The 23,869-nt window shown below is 53.2% G+C and overlaps 2 long non-coding RNA genes and 1 pseudogene across 3 annotated transcripts; 1 reads left to right on the top strand and 2 right to left on the bottom strand.

Moving 5' to 3' along the window:
• Nucleotides 1–6,002: 6,002 nt before the first annotated feature.
• On the top strand, nucleotides 6,003–13,818 carry LOC110744073. The gene is made up of 3 exons (XR_002524168.2): nucleotides 6,003–6,088; nucleotides 12,199–12,564; nucleotides 12,931–13,818. It is a non-coding gene; the product is annotated as an uncharacterized LOC110744073 (long non-coding RNA).
• A 3,859-nt stretch (nucleotides 13,819–17,677) lies between these two features.
• Nucleotides 17,678–22,513, bottom strand: LOC116269504. The gene is made up of 3 exons (XR_004177106.1): nucleotides 22,034–22,513; nucleotides 19,598–21,606; nucleotides 17,678–19,374 (listed from the first exon to the last, which is right to left on the bottom strand). It is a non-coding gene; the product is annotated as an uncharacterized LOC116269504 (long non-coding RNA).
• On the bottom strand, nucleotides 21,215–22,039 carry LOC116269503 (annotated as a pseudogene). The gene has a single exon (XR_004177105.1). The product of XR_004177105.1 is annotated as an uncharacterized LOC116269503 (transcript).
• Nucleotides 22,514–23,869: the final 1,356 nt, after the last annotated feature.

The following is a 23,869-nucleotide window of genomic DNA, read 5'->3' as shown; positions in this document are numbered from 1 at the left end:
TCACTTCCCACACATTGCAGGGACAAGCACCTCTGGCTCGCATATGCCTCACAAATGTTAAAAAGCATATTTTTATATTTATACCTGTTTCTAGTTGCTAGAAAAACATTTGCATTAATTTCTCAAGGTGCTGCCAATCCTTTGAAGACTTGTTTATAAAATGCCATTCTTAAACCGGCTCAGGTTCCATGTGATGGGAACATAGCATACCCTGAAAAAGCATCAAGGGCCAGTCTGGTTCAGAGGTTCAGCTGATGGTTTAAAATTATTAAGAGAGGCTGGATGCAGTGGCTCACACCTGTAATCCCAGCACTTTGGGAGGCCAAGGCAGGAGGATCCCTTGAACCCATGAGTTCAAGACCAGCCTAAGCAATGTAGAAAGACTGTCTCTACAAAAAAATTAAAAAGTAGCCAGGCATGGTGGTGAATGCCTGTAGTCCCTGCTATTCAGGAGGCTGAGGTGGGAGGATGGCTTGAGCCCAGGAGGTCGAGGCTGCAGTGAGCAGTGATCGCACCACTACACTCCAGCCTGGGTGACACAAAGAAATCATGTTTCAAAAAAAATAATAAAAATAAAAGTATTAACAGAAAAGCAGATGTTGGTGAACAAGGACATGTATAGTCACACTCAGAAAATACTTCTTCCTCATTCAGAAAAGCTAAAATCATAGGCCCCCTTTCTAGCCCTTTAAATAAAGTTCACCATTCCAGGAGTATTTATCATGGTTAGTGGTTGCCATCAGTCATGAAAAGTTAACAAAGACCTATTGGGTTTATCTATAGGCAGCTAAACAAACATATCTTGCTCTTCTGTTATCTTCTTGTTAACAAAGCCCTATCAGGATGTTCTAAACATCAGCATTTACTGCACAGTGGCCCTTTATCTAGGATGATATATAGAGAGCTCATCAATTAGCTGGAGGGTTTGTAGATACCTGCCATATATTCATGAGAGCGCGCTGCCCTCTTTTCTCTCTCCCATCACGGACAGGTGCCTGGTGGTGTGGTTTCCCAGGTGGCGTCTCTGCCCACCTTCTGGGCTTTGCTTTGTCCCACTTGCCATAGGGAAACTGTCAGGGTACGTTTGGTCCAGGCAAGTCTGTGACTTTGAAACAAAGTCAATGAGCAGGACTGTTCTTCTCATCACACATACACAACCCCATAGGACCACGCGGTCTTCCTGAAAAAACCCAGAGAAACCCAGCTTCGGTGTCGTGAAGCATTCTGCAAAAAACAATGTTACCACGTATAGTTTTACAAAATTTGAAACACCAAGACAAACACTGGGTGTGTGGATGAGGGAAGGGCAGACGCTAGTTCCCAGAATGGCATCGAGAATGTACAAGTTCTTTTTCAGAAACAGGGTCTCGCGCTGTTGCCCAAGCTGGAGTGCAATGGCACAATCATAGCTCACTGCAGCCTCAGACTTCTGGACTCAAGGAATCCTCCCACCTCAGCCTCCCTAGCAGCTAGTAGCTAGTACTACAGGCACATGCCATGTACCTGGCTGATTTTTAAATTTTTCATAGAGATGGGATCTTGGTGTGTTGCCCAGGCTGTTCTCAAACTCCTGGGCTCAAGCAATCCTCCCTCCTTGGCCTCCCAAAGCACTGGGATTACAGGTGTGAGCCACTGCACCTGGCCTAGAATCTCTACCTCCTTAACTCATTCTGAGCATGCCGCTCTTCTGCATAAAGCCCATCCCTGGGTCCCCACAGCCCGCAGGATAAAGGCTAACTTATGAAGTAAATCACTGTGGCATGGATCTGCCTCCCCCACTTGTCCCCTTCTCAGGACACATCACATTCTTAGGGTCTGCCACACTCTCCCTTCCTCTGCCCTGTGCCACTGCCCCTTTCTTTTCCCTCCTGGAACCCTCTTTGTCCCTGCTGTACTCTGTAAGCTCCTTGGCCTCCTCTGTAGGCCAGACCACTCTTGCCCCTTTGGTGGAACATTTGAGGGCACCTGCTGCCGCTCTCGCTCTGGGCTCACACATCATTGGGCCAGACTTCTCACGTAGTTATTGATCTATTTGTCTTTCTTGCCACTCTACCTGGGGGGCATCTTGAGGACAGAAAAGTTGCCTACTTGGTAGTCTCAGAGCTTGGCAGGGGGCCTATTGAACACCATGATGAAGGAAGGAAAGGATCATGAATGAACAGATATCAGCACTCTTGAATCTACTCATACACCTCGGTGTACACTGAGTTCTGCTGGAAGGAAAGAAGGAAATCCAAGGAGTGGTGGTGAGAGCTGGGGCTGTGGACACAGAGACTGTGTCACTTGTGTAAAAAAAAAAAAAAAAAAAAAAGGCAGGGGCAGGGGTGGGGGGCGAGATCCACCTGTCTTAGAGGATGTTTATCGTACTGGGTGAGATGATGCTTGTAACCTACTTAGTTTATGATGAATGTAGTTACTGTCATTCTATAATAATATGATTGGCCAAGCATGGTAGCTCATGCCTGTAATCCCAGCACTTTGGGAAGCCAAGGCAGGTGAATCGCCTGAGGTCAAGAGTTTGAGACCAGCCTGGCTAGCATGGCAAAACCCTGTCTGTACTAAAAATACAAAAATTAGCCAGGCGTGGTGGTGAGGCTGAGGCAGGAGAATCGCTTGAACCCAGGAGGCAGAGGTTGCAGTGAGCTGAGATTGTGCCACTGCACCCAGCCTGGATGACAGAGTGAGACTCCATCTCAAAAAAAAAAAAAAAAAAAAAAGTGTGTGTGTATATATATATATATATGTATATATATATATAAAACTGCAAGAGCCTAAGCTTCCAGTAATTTGGGTGGTCTTTTCTTGTAAGACAGGATTTCCATCAGTTTGGTTTCCCCTGAGATGATGACTCAGTTTGGTGAAGGATCCTGGCACAGTGGCTCACACTGTAATCCCAGCACTTTGCTACTTTCTTTGGTGCACATGGGAGGAGAGAGAGCTGAAATCTTCTCATTTAGCTGAAAGCCAGACATGTTTTCTGTCATGAGTCTATTAACAGAGGAGAGACCTGCATCGAAGCCATTCATCTCAGGCCAAGAGTGGTGGGTCCTGTCTGTAATCCCAGCACTTCCGTAGGCTGAGGCCAGGAGTTCAACATGAGCCTGGGCAACACAGCAAGACCCCATCGCTACAAAAAAATGTTAAAAATAAAAAATATTAGCCGGGTCTTGGTGGCGTACACCTGTAAGTCCCAACTACTCAAGAAGCTGAGATGAGAGAATTGCTTGAGCCCAGGAGGTTGAGGCTGCAGTGAGCCATGATTGCGCCATTGGATTCCAGCCTGAGTAACAGAGCAAGACCCTGTCTCAAACAAACCAAAACAAGACACACTAACAAAAAACCCCACAAAATGCAGATTGATCAGATCTAAAGCTGACAAGAAATACTTCAGGTGACCAGAGTCCTAATATTTCTATTTTGGCCTGGGTGCGGTGGCTCACACCTGTAATCCCAGCACTTTGAGAGGCAGAGGTGGGTGGATCACCTGAGGTCAGGAGTTTGAGACCAGCCTGACCAATATGATGAAACCCTGTCTCTACTAAAAATACAAAAATTAGCCGGGCGTGGTGGCATGAGCCTATAATCACAGCTACTTAGGAGGCTGAGACAGGACATTTGCTTGAACCGGGAAAGTGGAGGTTGTGGTGAACCAAGATTGTACCATTGCACTCCAGCCTGGGCGATAAGAGTGAAACTCCATTTCAAAAAAAATAAATAAATAAAATAAAATAAATTATAGTTTTTACCTCCATTCACCTATAAACTTAAATTCCACTGGAAAGCACGGTGGGGACACTCCAACACCCTCCTAGATCTGTGGCTTCTCTCCAAAGGCCACACTCACCCAGGCCCAGGTAGCCAGACCCCCTGACTTAGGCTTTGTCAACAGCAGTGAGGAATTTGGCATTGCTTTAACCCTCAGAACCCCAGCAGCCGACTCTTTCTGCTTCCTCCTAGCCCCACATCCAGCTCCCAACCCGCACTCCAAGGGCTTGGGGACTTCTTTTAAAAAAGCTGGGTCAGACACCAACACACCCCACTAGTCCCTGCACCGACCAGTGCAGCCAGCACCACCCATCTGCCCTCTCCGCCTGGCCCTGCCTGGTCTGGAGGCTCTAGACGCCGGCACCCCAAGGCGATGCGTTGTTTTCTGTTTATTTTCATGGGAACGGTTGTAGATGTGGGAAGGAGAGCAGCCTGCTGACTCCCAGGGCAAGGCTCGCCTCCTCCCTTTTCCTCCCAACTCGCCGGCTCTAGGCCACTGCCTCTGGGGTGGGGCGCCGCGAAGGAGGCCCTGGGGATCTACCCCCAGCTCTTCTGAGTTCCCAGCTGGCAGGTGACTACGTTTCTATGGAGGAACTCAGGGTTCCCAAACTCTTAGGGTAGGACCAGGATGGGATCGCCCTGTGCACGTGGCATCCCCTCCGTCTGCGGGGTCACCACAGCCCAGGTGACGGACAGTCCCTGGCTTGGGGAGGAGGCTGATCCCTGGAGCTCTCAGGAGTCCTTCCACCTGCCACCTAGGAGCCCAGTTCGCATCTCTACCGCGCCACACGTCTAGACCAGCCCAGCTCCAGTCCCAGCCGGTGTCTGCGGAGCCCCAGCCAGCTCTGCGGCTTGGTCCTGGCTCGCGGGTGGCACGCAGACAAGCGACCGGGGTGGCCCGGAGAGGTCGTGCCCCTAGCTGCGAGACGACGAGACAGCAGGGCGCTCCGGGGGCTGCAGCGGCGTCGAAGGCCGTCCCTGGGGGCGGGGGGCTGGCACGAAGGGGACCCTCCCGGGTCAAGTTCGCAGAGGCGGGAGGGGCCTGGGCTTGGCCCCAGAGCCCCAGGAGGCCCCCTGCTCCCATAAAAAAACAAAGACGGGGGCGGCGGAGGGTGTGGAAGGGAAGAAATTGAAAAGGGAGTGTGGGCGACTGAGGAAAGCTGGAGGGGAAATAGGGGCCTTGGTCACCAGTGGCCTATGTTCATAACTGCCCTTTGGTTTTGGTGGCCTTGCAGGCCGGGAATCGAGTCTGCCATGTTCGCTTTCAGACTGGCCTCTTGGCAAGCTCTTGGTTGACTGTCCCCAGATGTTCCGGGGACCCACCCCCCCCCCAGCACACACACACACCCTCCCGCCCCAACCCTCCGCAGAGAAGCCGAGGACCACATCCATCCACTTCCCAGGAACCCGCCCCCACCAGCAAGCCCTGTTTCCTGGACAAACTGGGGGAAGAAACCTAAGAACCTCGCGCTCCCGGCAGGTGGCTTTCTGCGGAGCCAGGGCTGCCAGCGCGGCCTGGTGGCGCCTGGGGACCCGGCCTGGCGTCCGCGGGCGCCCGAGGAGGGCTTGGCGTCGGCGGGGGTTGGGGGGGGCGGCAGATCCGAAGCAGGGGACGGGAAAAGCGGCGTTGCGGGAGGGTTGGTGGCGGGGGGGCCTCTGAGGAAGTGGGACAAAAGGCTTTATTTCAGAAGGTACCCCAGGAAAGGGGCGTGGGTCACCAAGTCCCGCGCAACAGAGGTGGCGCGGCCTGGAAGCCAGGGTCCCTTCTGCCTACAGACGTGGCCACCGCTTCTTCTCATCCTGAAGGTCCCAGCCATCCCGAGGTGGTCAGAGACGACCCCGACGGGCGGATCGGGCAGTGGAGAGACCGGTGGCCCTTGCGCCTGCCGTGTCGCTGTGTCAATGACCGTGACACTCAGGGCGATCCTTACCAACACAGAACAGGACAACGATACCTCCCACCCCCACCCCCCCGCCCCCGTACAAGTGCAAACTAGTTTCTGTGTTGGGGAAAAAAAGCGAATAAAAGTTTAATAAACGTGTGCTGTGTTGTGGATGACTTTGCGACGACCTCTGTTGCAAATGGCCTATGCATGCGGAATAATGGTCTCCTTGCAGAGAGGGAAATAGCTTAGTGCTATCATCGTTGCCTCGGTAACCATCAGAGTCCCCATCTAGCAAGAGAGAAATGAGTTATGAAAAGGCTTGAGTGAAGAAGGGATTAACACATGATCCCAGGGACAGTGTGTCAATCAAAATCAACTGAGAAATTACACTGCTCTATTTGAGAATTTCTCCGGAACCTGCATGGTAGTGGAGTTAGGTGCGTATTTTTTTTCCTCTCTCTCTTTTTTTAATTTGAGAAAGAAGGGGAAAGTATCATCGTGATTATTCTTCATGACTATCATTGAGAATTACACTGAGGGAGGGAAGGGATCACAAAAAGGAGGGGTATTTAAGGAGACAGGTGCCCCCACCCCAGCCCAGCACGTCTGGGCACCTCGCTCTTGCGCCCCTCTCGGTCCCTCCCTGCGGTACCTCCTGCCTTGGCGGGGGATCTCTGTTCCGCAGCCTGAGTCCTCCCCGGCATCCAACTGCGGGGCACGCGCCCGTTGCTCGGCCCCAAAGGGACCCAGAGCTGCGCCCCGGGGGCGCGGAAGGTGCGGGGAGAGGGGATGAGGCAGGACAGTGAGCGGCCGGTCCTTGGTAGCAAACCCTGTAGGTTGTCCCCTGCCTTGGTTGTCTTGATGTTCCGCTCAGCGCTGGGGAAATACATCGAACCTGGTGCACACCCCTCCCCCAGGTTGCAACACAACCGCCCCCGCCAAACACACACACGCCCAAGCACGCAGACCTTGCACACGTGACATGGGGGTCTCAACAATAAAGAAAAAAAAGACCTTACGGCGCGAAGAAGCGGGCTTTGGTTAATCGATTTCAAACACGCCTGTGGTGAGGCTCAGTAACCCCCTCCGCGCAGAGGCTGAGTCCGCTTGTACTTCCGCTCTGGCGCTTGAGTCAGGAATTTTGACATAAACCTCAATCTGCTTCCCCCCCCCCCCACCCCAGGAGAGGGTGTACCCCTTTTCCAGCCCCCCCCCCCCCAAAAAAGAGAGAGATGATTCTCTTTTGGAAATACCTGAGAAGCACAAGATTCTGGAAGGGACGCATAAGGACCTGGGTCTGCTGGAATAGGAGAACGGGGGCCTCCCTGGGGGGTGACCCCGGGATAACCACTGGGTCCCAGCTGCTGAGCACTGGGGTTCGGCTGGAGGTGGGGAAGCTCAGTGGCTTTCTGCCCGGGTTTCTGGCCAGCCCCAAGGGCCAGGCTGGGGGTGGCTCCAGGTGCCCAGGTTGACAGGGGTCGGGATAGCAGAACCCGCACTCCCTGTTTGCTGCCAAAGCCCACAGCCTGCTCTTTTTCCCAACAGGAAGAGACCTCGCCATTTTCTTGTCAATTCCCTCCATTAGCAGATGGGGAAACTGAGGCCTGGAGATGACGCAATGACTAACCACCCATGGACAGGGACGAGGTTAGAGCCCAATTTTCTAAACTTCGGTTTCTAAACTTCGGTTTAGAAAATTGGCCCTATTTAAAAGACAGCAAAAGTTTTAAGGAAACTTTTCTCAAACTGAGAGCCTTAAGTTTGCCTGGGGAGGGGCCAGGGCTGGAGAAGGGGGCTGGCTTGTGGCTCAGGCCAGCTTAGTCTGGGCCCTCTTCTCTGGGTGTCCAGCGCTCCCCTCTGCCACTTCATTCATTCATTCATTTATTCCTTCACCCTCCCTCCGCCGCCTCCCCTTCCCAGCGGAGTCTCACACAGGTTTCCAGTCCTGAGGCCCCAATGGTTAACTCAATCGCCCTGACCCCGGCGCTATTTGATATTTGCCTCCTTGACACTCATTTAGGAGCTCGCAGCGGTAACGCAGACATTGGACAAGTCCAGCCTGAAACCGAAGCCTCTTGAAAGGGGGGAGACGGGGAGAACCTGATAGCTGGAAACTCGTTTTCTCCAAAGGCTTTCGGGACATTTTAGCCCGGCTCCGGGTCCGCGGAGCGCCAGGGCGCCGCCAGTGCGGGTGTAAACGTTAAATGTTAGCTATTTGTTCCAATGATTGGCATGAAAATCGACTCTTTCTTGTCTTCTTTTTTTCCTCCTTCTCCCTCTTTCCTTTCCTTTCTCCCTCTCCCCCTCCGCATTCCCACAAATACTAATCCAACCAGTGGCTCCTCCAATGCTCCTTCCCCTCCTACCAGGCGCCACCCAAGTCCGAAAAACTCCCGATCTGGAGAAAAATAAGAAAACAACAATGACAATCCGGCCGCAGCCGGGGCCGCGGGGAGGGGGCAGTGGGGGAACCTCTCCTGGTTTTGCTCCGCTCCTGGAGGCGACCCCATTCATCTGCCACCGACTCACTGCCTCCTCTTCTTCAGTTTCTTGTATCATTTTTATTTTTCTCTTCTCCTACTTTTTTTTGGGTGGGGGGGCGGTTATTGCTTTTAACTGGGCTGGAGAGAATGAAAGTGTCCGTAGCATATTAGGAATTCAAGAGTGCAGGGCTCTCTATTAACGAGAGACAAACAGATGAGCAGATAAGGTAGTCACCTGGTTTCAAAAGTTCCAGTTTCTGCTTAAAGGGAGCAAAGGACAGAGACGTCTCACTCAGAGCGTGGCAGTTATGCTTCTCCAGAAAGGGAGGCAGGCCCCGCAGTTGAGGCTGGCCACAAACCCCACTTGCTACACCCTCATCCGTCCACTGTCCAGTCCCTACTCCCAATCGCCCCTAACCCCAATCCCGTAGTCTCTAAGTAATAACATGTTTATCCCAGGCTCTCCCATTCCAAGAGGCTGGTCCAGCCTCTCCCATCCCCACTCCACCCTCCTTTTCCATTTATCTTATTTGTCCTGTCACTCCCCATAGCTTCTTCCAATGTAATCTTTCCAAACTCTGATTAGTAGAAGCTTCATTCTCTTCACTCACGCTTTTCCCCCAAGCCCCCTCTCTCCGTTTCTCTCTCCTTCTTAAAAGATTTTGGAGCAGGGAAGATAAGATATGCAATCCTCTATCGGGAATCCTGTGATATTAAAGATCAAACGTAGCATCAATGGAAGACCAAATGCAGGGGGAAACAAAAGGGGGAGGCTGGGAGATGCTCATCAGCTAATTACAGCTGCAAATATTATGCAAATTTATCTTGGCACAGAAATGGAGAAAGCGAGTTTAAGTGCGGAGATAATGCCGGAAAATTGAATGTTCATCTGGGCATGGGAAACGGCCCAGTAGGCTCCACTGGTCTGTTTCATCTAGGGAAGCACCGTTTTTATGCTCCTATCAGATCATCCGCACTTCACTGGTTGGGCTGAGAAATTAATATTACTTATAATTGATACTTGAAATTCTTGGAGTGATGTGTCATAAAGAAAGGGAAGAGAGGAAGGGAGGAAAAGGGAGAGGGGAAAGGGAGAAAAGAGAGAGGAAGAGGGAAGTCACACATTATTGAATACAGAATTGGAATCTGAAGTCTGAAGTCCAGGAAATATAGGATATTTTCTGGGTCTCCCTCTACCACCACCTAAAACCTGAAATATCTGTATGATCAAGATTCAAGGTTTTGTTGTTGTTGTTGTTGTTGTTTTTTGTTTTTTGTTTTTTTTAAGAAATTGATAATTATTTGGCTGCCTACTTAGCTTGAGAGTGTAGGACAGGGTCAGGAGTTGAGACTTGAACTCAACTCAGGAGTTACTTAAATGAGAACCCTGGGTTACCCCAGGGGAGGAAAACTGCGTGGCTGACGGGTGTGACCACTCCAGGCTGCTCTTTTGGATCCAAGCAGAGGGAGGACAGGGTGCTTTGCTCTATGGAACCTCACCCCTGCCTCTGCCCCAATCAGACCCGTTTCTTCCATCTTTACTGGCCCATGTCAACCTTCTTCAAACTACTCAAGAACTATCTGGGAAATTACACTCCCAGGAAATAAACTCCAGATCCTCACACTTCAGGAATAAATATTCTTAAGTATGGGGGAGAAGGGAGACAATGGGAATTACAGTGAACAGAAAATAATTCTTAAAAAAAAAAAAGAAGTCATCCTCCCATCTCCCAGTACAAAATCTGCTGCAACTTAGGGAAACGGGGAGAATTTCAGACGAGCATTATTCGGTGCAAGCTGTCCAATTACCAGGAAATTATGATCTGACGTCAAGAGGAACAATTGGAGAACGAATATGTATGAATCTCCTCTCAGTGGTTTGCATATTTGCAACGATTGTTTAATCCAAGCAACCAGAAAGTAATCAACAGACACAAAAAGCTTAAAGAGCAAATTACCAATGACTCCTGCCCCTTCCACTTCCTGAAGCCGAGAGATTCTGGTGCTGTCAGTGGTTGGGAGGACACTCCTCGTACAGCCTTGGATTCTGAAATCCTTCCTGCAAGAAGCAGCGAGTAAAGCCTGTTGCGTTGAGGTGGCTTTTGTTCCTTTGGCGTTAGGGTAAAAGACAAAAGAAACAAAAATGCCAATTATTGGTCCTAATTAACCTTTAAATGAGATACGTACCCACTTCCCTCTAACTCTAAAATGGAGGGAAGTTGATGAGGGTAGATGTGGGGTGGGGTCTAGGAGCACCCTCTCACCCTTGAGATCTAATTAGAGGAAACCTATGTATTCTGCTTGTGTTAATAGACAAAGCCAGGACAGCTGTAGATCGATCGATCTATCTATCTGTCTATCTATCTATCTATCTATCTATCTATCTATCTATCTATCTATCACACACGCACACACACACACATACACATGCATATTCTTATAAAAATGAGCGATAAACATGGAGAGGAACCAGGAATTGATTTTTTTTTTTTCTTGTTTACTTGGAATGGGGCTGGAGTGGGCAGCAGTTAGGGTGGGGTTGTTGGGGGGGGGCAAGCTCTGGTGAGGAGAGAGAAAATCTCAGAAAAATTAACATTATTGGTATCTTTCTATATAAAGATGCAAATGGCATTTTATCTTAACTTGGCCCTGTGCTTTAGTCAGTGTTTATGATTAATTATCTCCTTTTTCATAAAAATAAATCATGTTAAAAATTAGGATCTCCATGCTGGGGAGAAACTAAGCACTGGTTTCAGGTCGATCTTGTTAATTTCAGCCTGAAATTGACACACTAATTAAAGAGCAGCGTGGTAAAGCACGAGCAGGCAAGATTATACCCAGCTCTTTTTTTTTTTTTTTTTTTTTTTATCAGATCTACCTTATATTTTCCCAATTAAAAACTGCAAAAAGCAGTTTCATTGCCCCAGGATAAAAAATAAGGGCCCCCTTTTCACAACATGGGCCATCACTTTCTACCATCAGATTCATTGTGATGTATTAGATGCAATAAATTATCCCATGTAACAAAACATTGGGAGCTGAAAGGCAGATAATCTGGAAAGCAGAGATAAGGATTCATTATTCCAAATCATTATGAATCCAACGTTGCCTCTGACTTCTTTCTTAATCAGCTCCTCTGATCCTGGATATGTGAGCAGCACAGATAAGGAAAGAGTCGTTTATAATTCTCCACCTCGTCTAATATTTTAAAATAAAGTCAGAGGCAAGAAAACGCCATAAAACACTGGTGAGCAGGCAAGCGCCGAATGAAAAATCACTTCCATGTTATTATATCCACAGTAAGATTTAATTAAAATTCTCCACTTCCACGTGCTTTATTTTCAGATAGGATTTTTTCCCATCACGTAATAATTGATAGGAATTTGCAAACGGGGCTATTTATTTAGGGCGCCTGGGTGGAAAAGGTCTGATTTTTTTATTTTTTATTTTAATTTCCAGTCACTGCTTTTGAAACTTTCATTTGCGACGTCCATAGTTCCAGACCACCTAGCCCCCCCCACAACCCCCTCCGCCGCGCCGCACCCGCCCCACCCGCGCCACCCGGGCTGCAGTTCTTGGTCCCGGAAGTGTAGTGGTAGTCACGGTTCTGAAAGTTGAGTTTAACAAAAATGTTCTTTTATAAGGAGAAGCAGAAAACTGGATTGTTCCCATGTGATACCTCCTTTATGCCCTCTCAATTCCCACCCCACGCATATTTATAATAAAATAAATCTCAATGAGTGGAATTGGAAGATTAGAACTTTCATACCCGGTGGTGTGTGCTGTCGTGTGGCAGAGTGCACTTTAAAGAACTAAACCAATCTCAGTATTTGTAGGAAGGTAGAACAATTGAAGAGGGAGGGTGACTCTGAATACTGATGGGCAGAAAGAAAAATACGTGTTTTAGGGAAAAGAAACAAGATTTGGAAACCTGGATGAATAAATATGTTGGTTCTGCAGCTCCACATAGAGCTACTCTATGTGGCCACACGTTCTTAGGAAGATTGGAGATTCTGCCACTGATTACCTCTTCCTACGGAATCTCCTTTTTCTTTATCCAACAGGTAAACTTCATATCTACGTGGCCATCGTGGAGATCTGAACACGCTGTTTCTATTATCTATCAGTCATTTACTGATCCATCTTCTACCTCCACATGCCCGGTGACTTCCCTTTATATTTAAAATCCAATCAAATGCCTTAGCTTCTAGAAATGTGGTCTGATAAAACTTGCAGGATGTACCACAGGATTGAAAGTGGCTGGCGCCGATGCCAATTAGGATGAGGCGTTTGCCTTCAGGAAGAGTCCCAAAGCCAAGCTGTGTCTCCAGGGCCAGGGTTCTGGTCCATCTCGCTAGCTGGTTCAGCTCTGAATCTCCCTCTGAGAAGCATGAACGCCCGCCCGGGGACAAAAGGCTAAATGACTGGTGGTAGGTGCTTCAGCAAGGGTAAATGGAGCCAGGGAGGCCTGAAGCAGGGTGCAGGATCATGGGGTGCGAGGAAGAGGTGACCAGCAGTGGGTGTTCCTGTCTGTGTGTGGCTGTGAGTGGATCTGCGCCTGGGCTGGGACCGTAGGCATGCACCCCACTCAAAAACTTTTCGGTGAAAAGGTTCCCTCCAAAAAGTCCTAAAACCTAGGAGCAAAGCCACCCCTGTCCCCTCAGGCATGTTAGGTTAGGGTGGGCTCTGAGCAACCGGCCTCCATTGCTCCCTAGTGTGTAAGCTATAGACAGTTGTCCCTGTATACATAATGCCATTTACTCTCTCTTCTCTTCTTGTCCTCTGTCACCCCCAAGTATATTTACACACACAGAAACCAGAGCCACGAATCAGTGAGCCAGAGTGGTAGCTTTTAAAATTCAGGAAGCGACTTGGGGCTTCATTAAAGCGGTATCTTTGCCGTGTGCCTGGCCAAATGTCCACTCGTCAGAAATAAATCTTCAGCCCTGCTGCCCAGGAAGTCCGACCGAGCTACTGACCGCGGAGGATTTCTCTCACTTTGGTTCCTTCTCAGAGTAAATTCTCTCCTTCCTCCCCCACTTCCTCCCCACCCTCAAACCTGTCCCAACTCTCCTGGAATACCTCACCCTAATCAGCAGGATTTCCACCCCAAGCCCGTCAAGACAGCAAGAAATGTCCAGCTGGCAGCATTTGCCCCTGTCTGACCATTAAATTGGAAAACAGCTGTATTTTTATTAAGCCCTTTGGATTTTCTTTTGAAAGCCTGAGTCTCTTTGGCAGCTAAATTTCCTTCCATCAAGGCGTCTTCCCTTAAAGGTAGAATTGGGGTGATGGGGAGATGTGTGTAGGCCATCAGATTTCACAACCCCTCACCAAGGAGTCACTTTAGACCCGAGAAAAGCAAGTGCCCGCGTCAGCAGAAAAGGAACGGGGAGCCAGGCCGCCAGACCGACGGGGAACAGGCGGAGAGAGGGTCGCCGGCGATCAGGGCTCGGGTGGCCCGGGGGACGGAGGAGAGACAGGAGAGCCCGCCTTGGGTCTCAGAGGGTGCTGTTGCGGATTCCAGGTTCTAAGGGAAAAGGGCTTTCCCCTGGGAGGCGAGCCAAAGGCGGGGAAGGGAGGAGGGGCAGGAAAATGAGGACGAGAAGCCGGAGAGGGGAGCTTGGAGGAAGACGCATGTGGCCCCTCCGGCCTAGTGGACGGCGAGTTGAGGTACAGTTAATGCCCGGGCCAAGGAGACAACTGTCGCCGCCTTGGTGACCGATGCCCCCTCCCTGGGTCCCCGCCCTAGTCCCCACGGGGGAGCAGCGCGCAAGAAGGGAGAAGGCGGTGTTGGGACCCTCCGGGGACCCGGAATGCCAGCGACACTTTTCCCAGCAGCAGGGACCTTCCTGGGACGGGCCAGGCAGCCCCCACCCCCTCGACCCCGTTCGTCAGGGCAACAGGTTGGGTACAAGCTGTCAAGAGATGGCCTTCTCCCTGCGTCCTCGAAATTCGCCAAGAACGTGGCTCTGCCACTTGGTGGCGGAAGGCGGGAGGGACAGGGCAGGAAGGTGGAGGAGGGGCTGCATTCGTGACGACGGGGGGCGGAGGGGGAAGGACTTCGGGACTCCCCAGAGGGCAGACAGACCTGGCCAGCTTGGCAAATCATAAGTCCCTTTCCCTGGACCCTCGGCCTAAACCTCCCCCAGGGACTGCGCAGCGGAGACGCACACGGGTTGGCTGACGGGCTGGGGTGCGCCTGGATGGAGGCTGGTTTGGGGTTATAGCTGCTGGAGGCAGGCCACGGAACCAGAGGAGAGGGCAGGAGGGCCCACCGCGCAGAGCTGTGGCACGGCTCCTACCGTGGCGCCCCCAGCCTGGGCATCGCGCTCGGCCGCTCTTTGAACCCCATGTCCACGCAGCTTCGCCCTCACCCCACCTCCACCTCTGTCCACACCTCAGTTCTCCCGACTCTAGGGACCAAGTGCCTCGGCCTCCCCGCCACGAAATGGCCACCCCCAAACCCTTTGCCCCATGAAAATAGCAACTCCTTTCTATCCAACCGGTTGGAGCACAAGAAACTTCTTGACTTCCTGGCCCAGCCACAGACAAATTTTGTTTTATTTCTCCCCAAAGATTTATTTATTTTTAAAGTCAGTCTCCATATTCTTATTGTATAAATATTGTGAAGGGAAAAGTCTACCTGTCAAAACAAATGGACTCTGGCCTTTCTACCCCAATGTTTATGGAGTTTCATTTTACTCTTGCCGAAATTTATTCATGACAGATTCTCTCTCCGTGGATTATTTTGATCTCCTCACCAGCAGGGGTAGGGATGGTACCGGGGAGAGGTGGTTCTGCAGGGAGGGCTGGAGTTTACATGGCCCTACGGGTGGCCCAACGGGATCATTTTCTTTCTGACATTTTATCTCCAGCGTGACCTCTGATTCCTGCTTTCTTATCTCACTCTCCTAGAAGTAGATTTGTCCTAGAAGTTTTCTTAAAAAGAATTGAGGCAGGGCACGGTGGCTCACGCCTGTAATCCCAGCACTTTGAGAGGCAGAGACGGGCGGATCATGAGGTCAGGGGTTCGAGACCAGCCTGGCCAATATGGTGAAACCCCGTCTCCACTAAAAATACAGAAAATTAGCTGGGCGTGGTGGCGGGAGCCTGTAGTCCCATCCACTCGGGAGGCTGAGGCAGGAGAATCGCTTGAACCCGGGAGGCAGAGGTTGCAGTGAGCTAGATGGCACCACTGCACTCCAGCCTGAGTGACAAAGTGAGACTCCGACTCAAAAAAAAAAAAAAAAAAAAAAAAAAAGAATTGAGACCCCTAGAGAATCCCCCCAGCCTCTAGTATGTGTGCCCAAGGATACTGCATCTCCAAACATTCTTATGTCTACTCCAAGGAGGATCAAGGGGTAGCAGCCAGTCACCCAGCATCCCGCACCTCCTAACTTTTACAGGGCAACTACGGCTCAGGAGAGATAAAGGTAGAATGGGGGCGTTTTGGAGGCGTCAGCATAGACAGAAACAGGAGAAATAGTCGGAAGGGAGAGGGAGAGCCCTGGAGGGCAGAGATCCTAGCTCCTTCGCCCTGCTAATGGATGCCACTGGCCGGACCAAGACAAGCTCCCCCTGGATCCCCACTGCTCCCAAAAGTGGAAGGAAAATGCCATGCATAGGTTTATGCCTACGGTAATGACCTAGTCCACACTTCTGATGACATGTATAGTGTTAATTCCAACCCTACCAGAAGACAGCGGGCTGTGCAGGCGCCAGGTGCCGGTCACATTTCAGGCCGCCTTTCCCCACCCCACCCCCCCCCAGCTCTGTCAGTTTCACACACCCTGATGTGCGGTTTGCCTGTTTGCAAAAGGGGGTGAAATTCATTCCCTCGCTCTTTCTCCTTCCCTCCCTCCCTTTCTCTCTTCGCAACCCGGAAGAGCTCCGCTCTCTACAGTGAGCAGGAGAAGGCGGAGGGGAGGGGGCTCCCAGGAAGCACGCACATCGCCCAGGTTTTACCTCTCGCTGGAAGCCCGCCTGAGATGCGGTGAGCAGTTCCAGCGGCCAGGACGGCAGCGGCGGCCACAGTGGCGAACTCTGCCTCTCATTTCTGCCTTCAGATCTCCGGGCGAGTCAGGAAAAAAAAAAATAAAAAACAGCTGGCCCTCGGGAGCGAGCTGCCCAGGTCAGTGAATATCACTCTCTTCCCTCTCTAACTCCGCACGCCCTCTCCCCGCTCCACGTGGAGAGAATTAGGAGGAGGCCTCCTCTCCAAAGGGCAGATTGCCTCTGGAAGAAGCTAAACTAGAACCCAGTTCTTATTGTTCTTTTTGGTCCCTGGAAATCTCTGGGTTTCTGTGGTGACCTTGGGCGGGCACGGTGTGTGAGTGTGTGGATGTCCTCGTTTGCGGGAAAGAGCTGGTAGAAGTAGGGATGTGAAGAAAAACCCAGCGGAAGAATGAGAGCCCGTGGGAACGCTTGGAAAGGGCCGGAGACACGTTTCCCACTGCAAGGAGGGCAGAGGATTGGGGAAAACAACCCCTGTGCCCAGGAGCCTTCTCCTAAAGGTGGCTTCAGTGTCAATTTCGTGTTTATTTTCCTCTGTTTTAAAGCGTGTGTTGAGGCTCATTGTCTCTGCATACAATTAAATAAACAGCTGTGCGCTGTAAGATAAAGTTGGAACCCAGATGTGTCAGCATCTGGCATTCCCCCCGGGAAGCTAGGGGCTGGGAGGCTTCTTTGCTTCCAGGAGCACCCTGAGGTGGGTGAGAAAACCGCAGCCTCCCCAGAGGTTGCCCAGGGGCATCCGAAGCGGAAGGAGCAGAGAGGAAAAGATGTGGACTTAACTCCTGGGACATCAGACCAACAGACCTCCAAAAAGTCACTCAAAGGCAGTTGCCCCCTGAAGACAGATAATGTTAAAATGTCAAAGAAGTGAAGTGAGTCTGGGCAGGACAGCTGCTATTATACACCCCTTTTCTTTCTCTGGGATACCGACAGGGTGCCTGAGGAAAGTGACATGGGTGATTCTGGCAAGGGCAGGGAGGAAAGGGAGTCCAGTGGCGCGGCATCTCCCTCGGCTTGGTTCCCATATTTCCTGGTCCTTCTCTCCTCCCCATTGTCCATGCTCACCAGGATGCTGGGGTCGCAGATGGGACATTAAGAACTTTAAAGGGATACGTGATGAAGCAGCATTTCCGAAGTCTCCTCTGCTTACCGGCTGCTGCAGGGAAGGTAGTGGTAGTGACCATGGGTGGGCTGGGGGCTAGCCAGTCATGTTGAGTCCATCCAGGCATCTGTAAATGAGATGCTTGGGGGCCCACATGGCTGGTAGTCTGTGTGTGTGTGTGTGTGGGTGTGGGTGTGTGTGTGTATGAGGGGCTTACCATGACCTATTTGTGCCGTTCAGAAGAATGAAATTGTTTTCTACCCATTTGAACCCAGTCGGGGTGTGGTGTCAGTTCAGACCACGACCCCATCGGGTGTCTGGTCACATGGGGGGTCTGATTATGGAGTCTCTCGGTGGGATCAAGCAGGAGGCTCTGCTTGCAGCTTCCAGCCAGCTGCCTCCTAAAGCCCAAAGTCCCTGGCCCAAGAAGCCGCAGGGCTTAGAAAATGCAGAGTGGCTGCAATCCACGGGCCCATCCTCCACTCTGCACAAGAGCTCTCTGCCAGCCCCAGCACTGGGGCTGTTCTGTCCCCACCAAAAGCGAGGAGACCTGGCAAGCTGCATTTTTCTTTATTTGACATTTGCAACCTGCCTTCTTGCAAAAGATAAATGAGGTGGGGACAGTCAGGGGTGCAGAGAAGGGATGGGAGTGGGAACTCCTGAGCATTCTTCGGTAGGGGTTTTCTGTTAGGGTTTCCAGCTGCCCCGGGACACAGAGTGCCTGGGGAACCGGCAGGTACGTGGGAGCCAGGTGGCTGAGAAGCCCTCTTCTGGAGGTTACAGCTGTTTGTGTCCTGGAACCACAGGAGATGGCAGGGAATTAGGGATCCTGATAAGGTGTGTGGGGCAGATCCCAAAACCACTTCTGTCCTCTAGCATTCAGTTATTTTTAACCATTTCTAGGCGGTACTGAAGTAATGTCTCATTCTTGGTGCCTGGGCTATTTTATACATAAATGTGCACTCTTCTCCTAGTATGTCTTTGTGTGCAGACCAAATCTTTCCCATCACCTCTTTTTTCCTTAATGGTTGGAATAACCAGAGAGAGGCTTTGCAGCCTCCAAGGGAGGAAACTGAGGAATCTCCTTTTTGCTTTGGCTGCTGGGCTGACCGGAGCTGAGGTGCAGAGGTGGGTGCGGCAGTGAGCAAGAAGCAGCTGCCCGAGGCGTCCCGGCTGAGGTCCGCCGGGTGCCCGTCGCTGCTGGACTGCTGGCGCTAGTGAAGAACAGGCACATGCGTCTGGTTGCTGTTTTGTTTTATATAACAAATTGCTTGGGGTCCGTGAGATGGAAGGCAGCCTACAGCTGAGCTGCCAGGAGGGAGAGGCTGTGGGTAGGGGGCAGCCCGGGACCAAGAGAGGCCGGGAGAAGGGTGCGCACGCCAAACCTCCTCCTTTGCACCTCTGAGCCAGGCACAAACATGGATTTTTAACGAGGGGGTCTCTAGCACGTCCAAAGGAAGACACGAACGGCTTGTGCTTTTAAAAGTGCGCCTCTACTGTCTCCAGGATCTGAACGGAGTCCTCCTCCCCTTCTTTTCCTACCCCTGCTGTGAACACTGCCTGCCAGATCGTCCCGCTACAATCACACTCCAGTTCCTTGGCTAATATAAAGGAGTCAAAACACAATAGTCCCCAGATAAAGCCCTCCTTCTCCTCCAAAAAGGCCAAACTGAAGCAGACGGAGGAGACTCGGTTGAGGCCAGCGCTGGGGGCTGGGGCTGTAGTTGGCCAGGGGCCTCAGGAGCTGGGTGGCTGTGAGGAGGTGGGTGTCCAGGCGGGGGGAGTGGAGCAGGTGACTTCGACTGGCCGTCCTGAGAACCGCGCGAACCTCACCTCACCCGGCAATGCTACGGCCTGGTGGGCCAAGCCTTGAAATGGGTGAATTTCTGCCAGGCTGGAGCCTTTCCTAGGTGCAGGGGCTGGAGTCCTGGGTGCTATAGCGGTGAGGCTGAGGGGTGCCCTGGGAGGGAGGAGAGGCCGGGTCTAGAAGTAGCAAGCTCCTAAGAGTCACTGATGCCGAGGGCAGGGTAAGCGGTCCCGGTTTACCCTGGAGACCCAGAGCCGCCGGCTGGGCTGCCTCCATCCCTTCTTTTTCTCCGGCGGCATCCACCTGTCCCCCCACCTGCCAAGGCCAGGAGGGAGGGAGAGAGCTGAAAAGGGCACTTTTCCTCCAGGGTGACTCCAATTCCTTTCCACTCACCCTCAAGGCGAGTTCTTCCTCTCCCACCCAACCCAGGGCTCCCCCCAACTGCCGCCCGCCTCACGTGTGCATTGTTAAACCCGAAAGCAGAAATCCCCTGCCTTCTCCCTTCCCGTCCCCCCCTTTCCGCTGCACCCCTACCTACCCAATTGTTATCTCGCTACAATCAGGGGTTTTCTCAACCGGGGAAAAGGTGGTAGTGGCTGTGGGAGGCTCAGGATCCCTCGAAGTGGAGGCCGGGGCTGGGCTGGGGGCGGAGTGCGGGGGCGGGGGTAATCTCCCAGCGCATCTCCTCTTTTTTGACTCTCCCCACCACTCGTGGCTCCTCCTGGCCTGGGCGGGTTTCCTTCCGAGTTTTAAACGGTGGTAGATGAATAAGCAAAACAAACAAACAGAAAAAAAAAAAAAAAAAAGAAAAAAAAAAGAAAAAAGAAATGAAGGAAAAGAAAAAAGGGCAAATCAAATCACATACCACCCCCAAAACGATGGCTCATTTCACAGGGAAGGTAGACTCCGGGCCCGGGGCGCGTGGGCGTGGGGGCCGCGGGGAGAGTTGCCCCTTGGACGCACCCGCCTCCATCATCTTCCCTTTGCCAGTGAGTTTTAGGGTCCCTCTTTCTCTGCTTTCCCCCAAGTTCCCTGCTCGCTGGGTTTTGTTTGAGAAGAGCCAGCCTTGCTGGGCCGGGATCCTCAGCCAGCATTGCCCACTGCCTGGCTGCTTTCTTCTCCCGTTTAGATCTTGCTCCCTGCTCTCCGCATTTCAGCTCCCCAGGGAAAGAAAAAGGGGGCCCGGGTGGCAGATGCAGAGATAATATGTATTTAACCTGAGCGGTCCGGGGCGCCGTGCCGCAGCGAGCTCCCCGCGGTGTGGCCCGCTCAGCCGGGGCCAGCGGTGGCGCCTGGAGCCGTGTCCCCGGCATAACCCTCCCGCCCGGCAGCCGGCGAGCTGTTTATACAGCTTTACCTGTGCTATAGTCCTATCCAGTAAAAACCCTCGCTCGGCCAGGGTAACCTAATCCAGGGGCCGAGGCGGAGGAGGGGACAGTGAGACTGGCTGGGTTGGAGAGGGAGGTGTGCGCGCGCCACTCTCCGGGATCTCTCCTTTGCCCCTCCTCCCACCATAGGGAAGGAAATTTGGACATGGTTCGGGTGACCGAAATGGGGACCCGGGGCTAAGGAGGAAGGAGGCCAGTTTTCACGACCCCGTCCTCCGGTTTCTCTCCTTTGAACAGGCGCTGGGGACCTGCGCGGCGGCCACAGCTGGACGCGCGCAGCGAAAGGCGCTGCGGTCCCGGGGGCGCCCGGCGTGGGCTGGCGAGGCCGGGGACAGGTTTCCCGCCCTGGCCTGGCTCAGCTTGCCCTCGCCCCGCTTTCATCTTGCCCCAGTCGCCCTTTCCAGTTCCCACTGAAGGCAAAGCGAGCAAGGAAAGGAGCCGGCGCCTCCCCAAGCGGACCCTCCCTTCCGCGCAGCCTCGGCCACTCTTCCAGAGCGCCCCGGTGCGGACTGCGGCCGGCGCAGGGAATCGAATTAAACGCCTCTGGGCGGTTATTGTCTTTCGCTAATTGCTCGAACAATGGCCTCTATTAAAATGGAGACACCCAATTAAAGGCCCCGCCGGGCGGTGCTCTGCTCCCGGCAAAGCTCTGGCCCCCGGCCTACGGCGTGCAGACCGCGGGGCCGAGGACCTGGCTGGTGCTGGGCGCTGGCGCCGGCCTCGACACCTTTGGCCTCCACTTCCTCCTCAGACTCAGCGACAGCGGCCGCTTCACACTGTTTTTATTGACCGATCGCAGCCCAGCAAGATTGATCGAGCTGGAATGGGAAGGGACTTCTCCTCCCCCAGGCCCGGCTTGCCAGGGCCTCGGGCCGTGCTGCAGTTTCTGGCCTTTCGTGTCGCTCCCCGCCCCCCAAGCCTCGCAGATTCCCGGTTTCTTTTCTGTCTTTAACTGCGCGGCCGGGTCCGCCCAGGCCGGCGCCGGGGCTCAGGGGGGAGGGACTCGGCGGCGCGGCTCGGCTCCGCTTCTTTCTCCTGCCTGCAAATATTTGCTGCCTTGCTGGAAATCCGACGATTTCGCGCGCGCTCTGCTTGCAAAGTCTTTAAGTAAACACGCTCAAATGACCGCCCCGGGCGGCCCGAGGCACGCTGTCTCCCCCTGCGCGGGATTAGTAACTTTAGGACTTCGACCCCGGGGCTCCACTTTGCCGGTTACCCAGGTCCGGCAGCGCTCGGGCGCCCGGGGCCGGTTCTCCAGGCACCTCGGCCCCGCGGAGCTCGCCTGGAAGCATCGGTTGCCTGGCTCGGGTGGGTGGCGCGAGCATCTCCGCACCCTGGGTCCGTAGCCCTAGGGTTGAGCCCCGGAAAGCCGCGACTCCTCTCTGCGCCATGGCCTCTGCTTTCTGTACCCGACTGGGTTTCCCCACTTCCACCGGGACAGGGTCTCTTCGCCCCTGGGAGGGCGGGTGGGAGGGACTTGCACGTGGGCATGTGTTTAGGGGTGTGTGTGGGTCCCAGCTTAACCCCTACAGAGCGGAGAAACTCCGGCTCCATTTCTCACCTTTTCCCCAAGAGGACACACATACCCGGCTCAACTTGACGCCTAAAGCAGCCGCTTCCAGGCCTGGGGTTTCGGATAGGCCAAGCCGGCTGCCACCGCCCCGCACGCCGCCCCGGGCCCCGGCTCCTCTCCAGGCGGTGGCCGTGCCGTCGCCTGCTCGATTGCGGGATGCTTGCTCCCAGGGTCCTAGGCGTCCAGGTTGATCGCCAGTCCCTTACCCTGGTGAGGGAGGCCTTGTGCCCTACAGAAGCCCCGGGCCCTGCAGCGGCGGCGGCGGCGGCATCCTCCTGGTCGCCTCCTCGCTTTCCTCCACCCGAGCTCCGCTGGCTGCTCCTTGGGAGGAAGGGGACTCGCTAGACCAGGCCGAGGCCCAGGTACCTGGGGAGGGGTCGCGTCAGGTCTGCGGGAAGGCGCTCAGGCTCCTCCGCAGGAGGCCAGGATCAGCTTTGTGGCTGTGGCACAGGGAGAATCAGGACCACCTTTTCCCCCTTCCCCCCGGCCAGGAGCCCCCTTCCCCTCCCCCGCCCGCCAAGGGAGGAGGAAGCCCGGCCTGCTCTTGCTGGCGAGGCGGGTCATGCCGGCGCCGGGCCTGGCCCGGACCCCCGCAGCCCGACTCTCCGCCTCAGGCCACGCGCCGCAGCCTCTCCAACCTCGATCCCTTCCCCCTTCCTTCCCCGTGGGTCCCGGGGCCGACCTCGGCCCTCCCTCCTCGGTATCCCCCTCCCATCCTTTTCCCTCCCCCGCTGCCCTGTGCTCCGGGCTCCAGGGCTGGGCCCGTGACGTCAAACCCAGTGTGGCGTCGGCGAGACTGGCCGGCGCGGGCCATCAAAAGAGCAACGTCCTCTCTCCCAATTACCCACTGTCAGTCCGGGAACAGGGGCGGACCGGCTGGGAATTAAATGTTAAATACCCCCTACCGGCTGGCTCCATTACCCGGGGCATCCAGCCCCAGGCCCCCCACCCCTCTCTGCCAGCCTCAAACCACCCAGACCAAGAAGGGCCTTCGGAGATTTTTTATTTTTCTAAAGGTGGGGGTTGCTGTTCTCCATCCCCGGCCAGTCCGACTTGGTGCTGGCAACTGAATTTAAACGAATAATCCCCATTTCCCCATCCAAAATTAGCGGAGAGGCGCCTCCGCACCGGAAGGCCTCCTCACCAGTCTTTTCTTTTTGTCTTTAAAATAATTCTTAGCCTCAGAAGTTAGCATTTTCAAGACCTGGCATCCGCAGCGTTTCTGTCGCGGGGACTTCTCTCTTCGGCTCTGAGGTCTCCGCGCGCAGGACCCAGGGCTGCTCTTGGTTTTACGCGTGGCTGTAAGCCGGGCTCACGCTGCGTGGCGCATCCACCCCCCGATTGACGGGCGGAGAAACATTTTTCATTTTTTCTTTCAGCTTCTATCCTTCATCTTAATCCCGGGCTTCTTAGCAAAAAATGCATGTGCGTTCGTTTCTCCTTGTCTATGGAGAGGTTTCCGGTGAATGTTAGACAGCAACTAAATAATTAAAAGGTTTGGAGAGCGCTGTGAGCAGGATAAGATGCGGGCAGCTTGGCTGGCCCAGGAGAGACGAGTGGTCAGAGAATGAAAGGAAAATCGATGCCTCTTAACTGGGCCGCCTAATAACGGGAGACCAAGTGGGCTCAGGAGAAACGTGGGGGGAGAGCTGTCTTTAAAAAAAATTAGGGTTCTTTCTTTCTGTCCTATATATGGAAATTCAGCCCTGATTTCAAACAAACATCAGATTTAAGAAGGTGAGGACTCCAAAGAAGATCCAAACGCAAGACCAGGAAGAGCTACGTTTCCACTACTTCTTCCAATACATTTCACTAATCTTTCTACAGAGATAGTGTTTTAAAACACGAC

The sequence above is a fragment of the Papio anubis genome, chromosome 11 (assembly GCF_008728515.1).
Source record: "Papio anubis isolate 15944 chromosome 11, Panubis1.0, whole genome shotgun sequence".
NCBI lineage: Eukaryota > Metazoa > Chordata > Mammalia > Primates > Cercopithecidae > Papio > Papio anubis.
The sequence above is the reverse complement of the archived record's forward strand: the minus strand, read 5'-3'. Positions and strand labels throughout refer to the sequence as shown.